This window comes from Apodemus sylvaticus, chromosome 6, assembly GCF_947179515.1.
Source record: "Apodemus sylvaticus chromosome 6, mApoSyl1.1, whole genome shotgun sequence".
In the NCBI taxonomy this organism is placed as follows: domain Eukaryota; kingdom Metazoa; phylum Chordata; class Mammalia; order Rodentia; family Muridae; genus Apodemus; species Apodemus sylvaticus.
Genome location: NC_067477.1, coordinates 76,804,453 through 76,816,801, shown reverse-complemented (window position 1 = coordinate 76,816,801; position 12,349 = coordinate 76,804,453).

Here is a 12,349-nt window from a genome sequence, read left to right as displayed (position 1 = left end):
ATTAATCCTGCCGATCCATGAGCATGGCAGATTTTTCCATTTTCTGAGGTCTTCCTCTATTTCCTTCTTCAGAAACCTGAAGTTCTTGTCATATAGATCTTTCACTTGTTTGGTTAGAGTCACACCAAGATACTTTATATGGGTGTCACTTCCCTAACTTCTTTCTCAGCCTGCTTATCCTTTGAGTATAGGAAGGCAACTGATTTTCTTGAGTTGATTTTATAACCAGCCACTTTGCTGAAGTTGTTTATTAGCTGTAGGAGTTCTCTGGTGGAGGTTTTTGGGTCACTTAAGTAGACTATCATGTCATCTGCAAATAGTGATAATTTGACTTCTTCCTTTCCAATTTGTATCCCCTTGACCTTTTAAAGTCATGTAATGGATTTGTTTTCTGGTTTCTTCTGATATGTTCTCTTAGCACTGATATTGCAACTCACAAACACTAGCTATGAGGTAAGTGATTTAGCTTCTTCCCAACTGCTAGAGCCAGAAAATATTCAATGCAGTGGTCCAGTTCCCACTCCATAGACATAGTTCTTTTTTGGCTAATAGTATAGAATGTAATGTCTTTCCAATGTGACTGTATGGCTAAGAGCACATCAGTAAAAGCAAACACTGTAGGAAAAAATAAACAGAAGTCTACACAATTGGACATGCCTACTATGATAGCTAGGATGCACCCAAAGTTTATTTAGAACAAATAAAACTCTTTAGTAAAATAATCAATAGATGTATAACACATAAATTTAACTTTAATGATGAATTCAATGTGAAAAATGTCCAAAGAGCAGCAAAAGTCTTAAAACATAGAAGTCATCCTTTATTAGTGCAAGCACATACTTGCTGCCATAAGAAATACTGTGGTGACAGGTTGAAAGCAGTCAAAGATCATTAGTGACAAACATTGCATATTTAGACTGAATCTCTATTGAGGTCATTCTTTTGGACCAAGCAAGTCCGATGTTTTCTCCAATTATTTACTGAGAAATGGCATAAAACTTATACATATTTTATAATATGTTCTGTATTATGATGGCTAATGGTACGGTGTTTATAAAGTGATGTTTCTATAAGATGGAATGGATTCAATATCCTATGAATATTTCCAATGTTTTCATAAACTCACAGAGTGGCAATCTCAGAACACTTCCACAAAGAGACTGGTATTTTTGAATTAAAGAAACAGCTTATGATTCACAGGACTTGCTTGGTTCTGCCTATTTTAACTTATTTTAATCCAAAATACCAGCCACAATGACTAATGGAATTCACATGAGATTAATTCCTTTGTTCAAATCTCTGAGTGTAAGAGTCATGACACATGAAAGTTTAATTGGATAGATTAGATATTTTTTAGTCTCATGAGCGTATTTTACTTTAGAGCTTTTAAAATTATTTTTTACATATTGTCCATGAATATTTAGAAACAGAATCACTCAGTCAGGATATGATATGCATGTACATGTTTTCAGCCCGTGTGTGTGTGTGTGTGTGTGTGTGTGTGTGTGTGTGTGTGTTTCATCTTGTGACTTAATATCTTCGGTGGCAGCAATCCTAACACAGTCAACTCAGGGTGGTTAATTTTAGGGGTATTCTTTATACACTTTTTCAATCTGCTATTTATTTCTCAACCACAGAGATATAACTAATGTTTGTTCAAATTTATCAAGCTAAGGAACATTCTTTAAACTTTTTCTAGAGTAAGTCCCCACTGTTCTGCCTGCTGAGAATCAAACCAATTCAATGTCTTAAGAACATTTTTGTTTCTGCCACAGTTAGATTATCCTTGGGGATCCTAGGAATAGCAGCAACCCAGGAAACTCCATCAATGTTATCACTACCTGCCTGAGCTTTGGTAAATCTTCTAGAACTTGGAGCTAAGGTGGAGAGAGTAGGAGGTAACACACCTAAAAGTTTAAATTGGAAAAGATCAGAACATATTTTTCTCAGCCTTACTAGTAAAGCTCTCAGCTTGGTGCACTTTCAAACATCCCCTCTTATTCACAGTAAGATCATGACAGTGCTGTCTACAGAGAATACTTTATCATGTCCCAGAGAGTATCGCTTTTAAAAAGAAAGAAAGAAAAGACCACCAGGCATGAATCCACTTGAACTGTTTAAAAATAATTACAGTCTTTTATCTAAGCAAATGTTTTCAAGTGTCTATTAAATCTTATCATTAGTGGCCTTGATGGTAATGTCGCCTAAGCTCAAGTTCTGAGTCAGAATAGGTTCATCTTCTAAACAGGCCCTTGTGAGAAATTGTTCTTTCATGACTGATGACTGATAGGATTCAGTGAAGTAGACCATAACATGAGTGTTCTTGCCTCATTGTGACATAATCTGATAGTGTGTGCTGCAGAGCTTCCAAAGGCTAGGCTAAGAGATGTCACTCATTTATATTAAAAATAAAAATGGTAATTTTTCCTTTTTAGGTGTTCTGAGTAATTGCAAAACTAAACAACCACATTTGCATTTGACCTGCAAATGATAATATGAAGAATAGTCTGCGAGATCTGATAACCTTTAGAAGTTAATAGACTTTGAATTACACACAAATAAAAAAAAAAAAAACCTGAAGCTTGCACATGCGTTCTGAGAGAAGCACTCCAAGAAACAAGCTTGAAATGAAGATTTGATTCTTTCATGCTTTATTTCGTAGTCAAAAAAGAAATGAGGAAAGTTAAAGTAAGAGAAAGGGAGATAGATGGAAATGAGGGAGCCAGTAGATGTACTTCACTCTGTGTTTAAACCAATGACTCTTGCTGCTTGCTATGTAATAAGTGCTCCGTTGCTAGGGGAAAAATATTTCCTAGAAAATTCTCTTGGTGTCTGAAAGAGTTAACACAGATTCTAATCCACCCAGGGACCACAGAATAGTGATATTCAGTTGACTGTGACAGAGAATCTGATCTCTGCTCATTTGTAGTGCCAAAGTGGCATCGCTTAAGCTGTCAGGCTCCAAGTACCAGAAGCCCATCACCAAATATTCATTTACTTGTGGTGTGCATCTAATAACTGACAGCTCTGAATCTCATATCATTTTTGGTGGCCTTCCCACTGACATGTTCTTTGATTAAGAAAATAGTCAGCCAGAAAGCCAGTGTGTCCCTAATGTGCCCACCTCAGTTTAACCTCCTTATTATGCTGGAATATTTTCCCTAAATTAGATTTCCTGTCCTCATAGTGGCAGTTTACATGAATTTAATACATTATAAAATGTGCAGTCCCCTTGAGAATCTGTGATAGATTGTGGTATTTGAAACACATATTTCCATGGGAAATGAAAGCATAGGCTATGACCAAATATGCTATCAGTGTAACATTATCTTAAGATAATGGTGCTATAAATGCTTGTCACCCCTGTCTGCTTCTCAGTACTAGTGTTGGCTCTTTTGTGGTTCCAGAACAAAGTGCAGAAAGTTCCAGAGCCGCTAGCAAAATCCAACCATCTCATCAGTCACATAACACACACACACAATGAGCCTCTGTACCCAGTATAATCAAACTAGGAAAACAGTGCAAGAGTTAATTCCCAAAAAAAAATGAATTATGTGATGTGCATAGGACATAAAAATCAATAAATAGTCATCACAAGATCATGGGACTCTTAGCAGAATACGCATGGCTTTACACAGGCAAAAGCAAGAGGCTTATGGCCACTCAAATCTAGAGAGAAGGAAAATCAAGGGTCCAATGGTTAAGAGCACCACGACATTTTTCAACATCTTTAGCCACTTTCTATAGAAAGAACTAAGGATCTAAACAACCTGATATTTCTTTAGCTTCATCAGGTATTTCCTAGAGTTTCCCAGTGCCTAGAGCCTACTAGAGCTGAAAAGGCATTAGAATACCTTGATTATCTCCATTTAGGTTAACTTGTAGGGCAGATCAGAATGGGAAGGCTTCTGAGATATGTATCTATCTAACAATATTGTGTAGCAGTCACTCTAGTGAATGTTATTTCTCAAAATATTTCCATCCTTTCATCTAGGAATGCCTTTGCCATTTTTCATCAAAGAAATTGAATTAATTACTTTAGATCCAAGTCATAGATAGATGATAGATGATAGATAGATAGATAGATAGATAGATAGATAGATAGATAGATAGATAGATAGATAGATAGATAGATAGATAAAACAGACAGATAGAACCATTTTTCTAGATGTAATTGTCATAGTGGCAAAGTGGAATTAATCATTTAATCATAGTTGCTAGCACTTTCAAAGAATACGCTCTGCATTGAGTACTTTCTTTTTGGATTAGATGTGTACAAAAACTCATGCTGTTGCCAGTTAGCTTTCTTTTCCTCAGCTTCTTGCTTGTGGATCAGATGTAAGCTCTCAGCAGAACAATGTCTGTCTGCTGCTATGAATCCCCCACCTCACCAAAATGATAGTGATGGTCACTACCCCTCTGGGAATATACGCCCCAAAGTAAATTCTTTCTTTTAGAAATTGGCATGGTCATGGGGTTTATCATGATAGCAGAAATGTATCTAAGACAGAAATCATTGTTTTGTTTTATTTTTTTCTAGATGCACAGCAGATTATGTTGATTCTTTTGTCTCAAGTAAAACCAAGTTAATATTTTCAGGTGGTAGGGAGGATAGGGTTTATTTGGCTTACACTTCCATATCATAGACCTTCACTGGAGGAAGTCAGAGAAGGAACTAAAGCGGGGATGGAACCTGGAGGCAGGAGGTGAGACAGAAGCCTTGAAGCTGTACTGCTTACTGGCTTGCTTCCATTGTTTTTTCCCAGCCTTTCTTATTATAGAACCCAGGACCACCAGTCCAGGGATTGCACCACCATGATGGACTGGACCTCCCCCACTGATCACTAATTAAAAAAATACCCTACAGCTGTATCTCGTGGAGGCATTTCCTCAACTGAGGCTCCTTTCTCTGTGATGACTCTAGATTGTGTCAAGCTAACATGCAAAACCAGCCAGTACAGTTAGTTTTCTTTTCTTTCCTATTTTTAAAAAATTATTTTATTATTTACATTACAAATGTTGCCCCATAATCTGTCCCTCCTCCAAGAGTTCTTCACGCCAAGCCTCCTCCCCTTTACCTCTGAAAGGGTGCTTCCCATTAAACACCCAACCACCCATCCCCATATTACAATCCCACCCCTTCACACACACCCATGCCTTCCCTGGGGCATTAAGTCTTTACAGGATTAGACACACCATCTCCCACTGAGGCCAGACAACGCAGTCCTCTGCTATATATATGCCAGGAGCCATGGTTCCTCTTACAATTTTGCTAAGAGTCACAGGATCAGTTTTTAATATTTTGCTTTTTTTAGCACCCTTCCTTTTCTTGAAATAATCTTCTCTGGAAGCAAAACCATGTTTTTTAAAGCAAGCTTTCTTCGCAGAGTTCCTACTTTGAGGATGTCATTTCTCTTTCTCCTCACTAAAGCCTTGCTGAAGACATTAAACCCTTTCCTTTTTATCATCTTGAGTGTCCTATGCTAGAGGTCTCTAAACTTATATCTCTTTGTCTCAGCTCCTTCAATAAACCCATACAAGCAAAAGTTAGTTGACTATTTAAATAATTTGCTTTTGTAAAGGCAAGGTTATTTTGATACAGGTCTAATATCTAACATAAGCAGCAAATCATTTTCCAATATAAACCAGTCAATGTCATAAGCAATGAAGACATATGATTAAACTTTATTCATAAGCAGATAATGAATCCAGTAATTTTAGAACTTAGGGTTTGGAAGAATATAAGTATATTTAGACCAATTGCCTATCTATTTAAAGAAAAAACCCTAATAATAAACTAAAGTTAATCACACACACTGGAATTTTAAAAAGTCTGATTCTATGTTGGTTTGCTCTATTAACAAAGATACCTTTGCCCCAAATCCAGATTTTTTTTTCTGGAATCTTTTGCTTCATTTCTCTAAGTAATATTTGCTGACTCTGCTCATTATACAGGTATTGGAGTAGATTCTAGGATTCCTCCTTATTATATGAAAACCAGACCATATGCTAAACAACTACCTATGTCATGCATTGAGTCCTCTGAAAGTGGATTCAGAGAAAGGAAGAGGAGAGCACTTGATGAGAGGAATTATATACAATATCACATCAGGGTAGGGGAAGATGAGCAAGCAGAATGGTTTCCATATGCTCAATTTGAAAGACATTACACATCCAAAAGGGTGAGAATGAAGACAAGTGTGGGTGTAGGTGGCCATAGCTTGGATTGGCTGTGAATCCAGTAGGAAGAAGCAGATGTATAAGTGAGATAAACTTACCCAAGAGTTACAGATGCACCACTAGAGTACAATGTATAATGTTGGAATGGAAACAATATAAATCTCTAAAAGTAAATATAGTTCATGAAATGTAAGCTTTTCCTAACCTATGTCCCTTCCCCTTTTATATACATCTGTTTTCATATTTGCTAGCATTAGGTAGACAGAAAGTTTCTTCCATTCCCTCATTCCTCAGAACCATCAGAACATCCTGTTTGTATTTGTGGAATCTGAAAATAGAGGAGTCAGTTGTATGTAGAACACACTGTCATCCACTAGGAAAGGAATCTACTTAGCACTCCTCTTCCTTCTCATTAGAGAAATAAAGAAAATATTGTTTTGCCACCGAGTAGAGATGGTCTTAGTAGGTAATAATTGTTATATTTACTCTTTGGGAATTCCATACATGCCTGCGATGATTCTTAGTTATATTGATATCCCATTTCCATCACCCAACTCATTCCAATCCCTTATGCACTTCTCCTAACTTCACATCTTCTTTCTTTTATTATTCTTTATAACCCACTAAGTCCAGTTAATGTGTATAGACACTCTCTAGAGCGTCTCTCATGATAAACATACTTAAGATCATCTCTAAAAAAACCTGACTCTCCCTCCCTAGTAGCCATCCTGCCTCAGTAGTCTCTCAGCTTGTTTTGATGGCGTGTTTCCCACTGCCCTTCCATTATGGAATGCTAACATGCTTGATTGTATACAAGTCCTATGCTGGTTTAACCACAGCTGCTCTGAGTTCATTTGTGTGGTCACCCTGTATACATAAGATACAGTTTTGTTCCAATATTTTCAAACTCCTGAGTCTTACCAATTTTCTGCCCCCTCTTTTATGATGGTCCCTGAGCCTTGCAGGAAAACAGTGTAATATTTATGCTCCATTCATGGCTAAATATTCCATAGATATTCTCAGAAATATGACCAGCCACCACCTACTGCACAAAGATGCTTTTTTTTTCTTTTTTTTTATTATTCGATATAATTTATTTACATTTCAAATGATTTCCCCTTTTCCTTTTCTTCTCTTTTTCTTTTCTTTTCTTTTCCTTTTCTTTTCCTTTTCTGATGAAGACTGGATGATGTACTAATCTGTGAATATGGAGACAAACATTTAGAAAGCAGATACATATTAAGTATGCTTAACAAAGTAGTAGTAGTACATTTATCTTTAAGACATAAAAGCTCCCTAGAAACAGGTATCTTGGCCAGATTTCTAGAACCTGGGGTGAGATTCCTCCTTGTAGCATCATTTTAAGTAGCCAAAAATTAAAAGCACTAAACTACCAATCAGCAGAAGTAAATAAAATGCAATCACACATAACCAAGGAAGGAAAAATAGGAAACTTTGTTTACATATCGACATGGAATTGTGTCCAATGTGTAGTATTTCAAACTGTTCATAAGACAACATACATTTATGGAGCCTTAAATATAATTAGAAAACAATTCATCTCCATAACATCCCTGGCCCTATTTCATGCATACACCAAGCATTATTATAGCTCCCAGCGTTCACAGCTAGATATCATTAATGTTGACTCTTTCCTCCAGAGGTTACATAGCATCTTCTACTGCTATGAAAGCTAGATACCAGAGAGAAAGCATTTAGCTTGATTTCTCCACATTCTGTCATACCATCATGTTTTGCCAGGTAACCATGAGAAGTGCCAATAGTCTGCATTAGAGAACTACTACTTTTATGTGGTTCTTATGAATAAATAGAATAGTGCAATCAAATATTTAGAACTGATATCAATATTTTTAATAAATGCCTTCTTAAACTTAAAAATTTACAGCATAGATATTATTCAAATGTCAACTGTCATGAAAAACCTATTTGAGTACTGTCTTTATTTAAATACTAACCGTTTTTAGCTTAGCATATCTATATTTATTACACATATGATACGATTTCTAACTTTATTGCCCCATCTCAAACTCCAAGCAAAAATTTATTCAACTGTGAATATATTTCTGCAATTAGTTTATTAATTTTCCTCTGTCATGCCCTAATTTCCTGCAACTTACAAACAGATGAGGCTGCCATGAATCATTCTCATTGAGTTCAGGAGTAGCACAGATAAATAAATCTTGTTTTTCTTTAATTAGGTTTTATTATAACAAATACTTCAATGGCTAGCTCGTTCACTTTAAAATGCAGATTGAAGTCTGACCAGCAGCTGAGCAGCTAGGTTTGATGGCACATCTCTTCAATTTCAGCACCAAGCGGGCAGAAGAAGCAGGCAGTGTTCTGTGTGCTCCAGGCTAATCCGGTCTACAGATCAGTTTGAGGACAGCCAGGGCTATAAAAGGAAACCTTGTCTTGAGACAAAACAATAACAACAAAACAACAAAAACAATAATAACAATACAAAAAAACAAAGAACAGAAAACAGAAAACAAAAAAAGGGGGGGGGGAAGAAATCTGATCAGCATGTTGGAATGTGAATCCCAGTAACTGATACTAGATACTCATAAGGCAGAGACATTACGGTTATGATTTGCAGGAAAGAAATAATTAGCCCTTCTGGAAATTTTGCCTACTTTTCTCTTCCATACCATCTATATTAGTAACTTTTTTGTTGTTGTGATGAATTAGCATGACCAAAAGCAACTTAAGGAAGGGTTGGGTTCATAATGGCTGAAAAGAAATGGTAATCATGACCAGAAGGGAGAAAGGTCATGTTTTAGCCACACATAAGAAGAAAAGAGACAGAACCGGAAATTGGGTGAAGCTATAACCTCTCTGCCTTCCTCCAGCCTTCCTCCGTGATATACTTTCCCACAAGACTCTATATCCTAAAGGTTCTAGAATACCCATCCCCAAAGCATCCCAAACTAAGCACAAAATGTTCAAATACATGAGCCCATGGGGTATCTCTCATTCAGACATCAGATCCCATTTTCAATTTTGTTTCCACTGTAAATGTATGCACCAGGAGGCTCTCTCCAGATTCATCTCTCTGATCTTGAACATTCCAGTCTCCAGAACCATAAGCCATATAAGCTTCTTTTCTTAATAAATACTCCAGTCTTAATTATTGTGGTATAGAAACAGAAATCAGAGTAAGACAAGTACTTATATCTTAATGTTAATTATATGCATAAATAGAAATGTACTCCTTATTCTGTATAATGAATATGTGCTAACCATTTTTAAGTAAAGAACAAACCAGTGTGAAGGTTTTTTAAATTATACCAAATGGTATAAAATAAAATGTCTCCTTTGCCTCATATCCATATCCACCCACATCTCCTTAGCATAAGTTACTATTCAGCAGTTTTAGTTAAGCACCTCATGATATTTATCAGACACATGAAATTTTATTTCATATTTTCTTCAATCATCAGTCTGTACTCTGTTGCTCATTTATTTTTTACATATTGTATTTTTAAAAAAAGATTTATTTATTTATTTCATGTATGTGAGTACACTGTTGATGTCTTCAGGCACACCAGAAGAGGGCATCGGATCCCCATTATAGATGGTTGTGAGCCACCATGTGGTGGCTGGGAATTGAACTCAGAACCTCTGGAAGAGCAGTCAGTGCTATCAATTGTTGAGCCATCTCTCCATCCCTACACATTATATGTTACATTGAAATTTTATGTCCTTTCATAACCCTGCTCCTAAAGAGATACTGGTAGAAAAGGGGACTTTTGGAGATTATTAGGCTCTGAAGGCAAAGATGCTGGAAAAAGAACTCCTTTCACCAAAGTAAGGAAATGCAATACATGATGTGTGGTCCAGAAGGCATGAACAGCTAGATCATCCTGCATCTCCAGTTTGTATTTGTAAGCATCTAAGAATCTAAGCAGTGTGTGTGACATTCTAGACAGGTGAGTTATCATGAGTTATAGCTCCATCCCTAAGGCATTTTAAATATAAAACCTGTTAACTTACTGATTATATACTTAAATATTTAGTAATGTTTATTATAAAAGTTGTTTTCCTTATATTTTTTAATTTTATTATGCAAATCTAGGCAGGCTGCTAGATTTGTCCATTAACTTCATGTGACATCCAGTAATCAAATGACTTTAGTACTTGTACCACTATTGTGGTCACTTTCTTTTTCAATTTTGTGTGGAAGTATATTACAATTTAGAAACGATCATCTTATGTCTTCTCTAGTTTGCATCCCATTCCCTCTGATATTAGTATGGCTTTTCCTGTCCTACACTAATGTTGAGGCCTACTTCCCCATGGTAACTATATGAAGGTAAGGAATATTATAAGAATAATAATTAAATCATAAAAGCACAACCATCTGAAATAATCAATGGCAGTCATGCAGGAAGGAATTCAGTATCATGGGAACTATGATATACCATGGGAAATAGGTTACATTAAAAAAGCAAGGACCTCTCATATATTTGGATTCTATGCATGTATCACTCAAGAACACCTACATCTGCTTTGGCTTGCTATGCTAAACCTACGGAGGCCGTGACTAGAAATCAATGCTTGCAGAAGTAGTTAAATAAATATTTTTATTCATAAATTATCTTGCCTCAAGTATTTTCTTACATAACACAAAGCAAACTAAGACACATCTATTTTCCCCAAAATTTCTTTATTGGTTATGCTTTAAGATAATGGTAAATAGTAGTAATGGTAAGCATTCTCACTATTTTTCAAAATGAGCAATCTAAAACTTTAGCATAATAAAAATCACCATGTTGGTGTTTGCATATTTTATTATGTTAAGAAATTATTATTCTTTTTTATTGAGTTTATATCAAGAATAATTTAGGAGGGACTATAGAGGTAGCTCAGTGTTTCAAAGCACTTTGGTTTTGCAGCAGACTAGGGTTTAGCTCTCAATACCTACATGACAGCTCATGACCAACTGCAGAGGATCTGGCTCTCTCTTCTTGCTTCTACAGGTGGGACACACACACAGGCACACACACACACACACACACACACACACACACACACAGCACTTATACCTATAAAACAGAAGTAGATAATCTTTCCAAGAAGAGTATTTTAAGACATGCAATGGTGAGTTTCCCCAAATTGATTATTCCTCATTGTAAACTTCTCACTATGACATGTTTACATCTCTTCGCATATTCACAAGCTCCACACCCCCTTATAAAGTCTGGGCCACTAAGGCTTGCTGACTCCTGGCCACAGTTGCAGCCTTTCAAACCCCACTTCCACCACCCCAAATTAATCTCTTGCAGGAGGTCTGTTATGTGGCATCATTATATAAGCATTGCTTGCTCCCCCTCCCCCAACTGCCACAAAACCCTAACAATAACAGCATGGGTTTTTTGAACTCTACCTTTAACATTGTGGGAGGGGCTTAACCTTAACGTGTGGGAAGGCTATTCCTCTAGCCTGTTTCTCTCTTTTCTTCACCATTGATTTTAACAATTCATAATGTCTTTATTATTATTTAAGCTTTTATTATTAGACTACTGTGTGTGGGTGGGGTGTCTGTGTGTGTGTGTATTTGTGTGTGTGTGTGTGTGTGTGTGTGTGTGTATTACTAGATATACTAGTTTACTAGTTTTCAGTGGGTGTTTCTTCCAATTTATAGAAATCACAAAGAAAAACTGTATTTCTTTCTTCATATTGGAAACCTCTCTTTCATTCTAAAATTTTATTATATTATTTGTTGATAGTCAGGATTTCTAGAAGTCACTCTGTTCTGCACTTGTAACATGCACTTTTCCTTTGCTCCCAGATTTGCCATCCATTTTCCTAAACATCTTTTTTTTTGTATTTCTACTGTCTTTTTTTTATTTGATATATTTTTTATTTACATTTCAAGTGATTTCCCCTTTTCTGGACCCCCACTCCCCAAAAGTCCCATCAGCCCCCATCCCTCCCCCTGTTTTCCCACCCAACCCTTTCCACTTCCCTGTTCTGGTTTTGCCCTATACTGCTTCACTGAGTCTTTCCAGAACCAGGGGCCACTCCTCCATTCTTCACTCTCCATTGTACATCATTTGATGTGTGGATTATGTTTTGGGTATTCCAGTTTTCTAGGTTAACACCCACTTATTAGTGAGTGCATAGCATGATTCATCTTTTGAGTCTG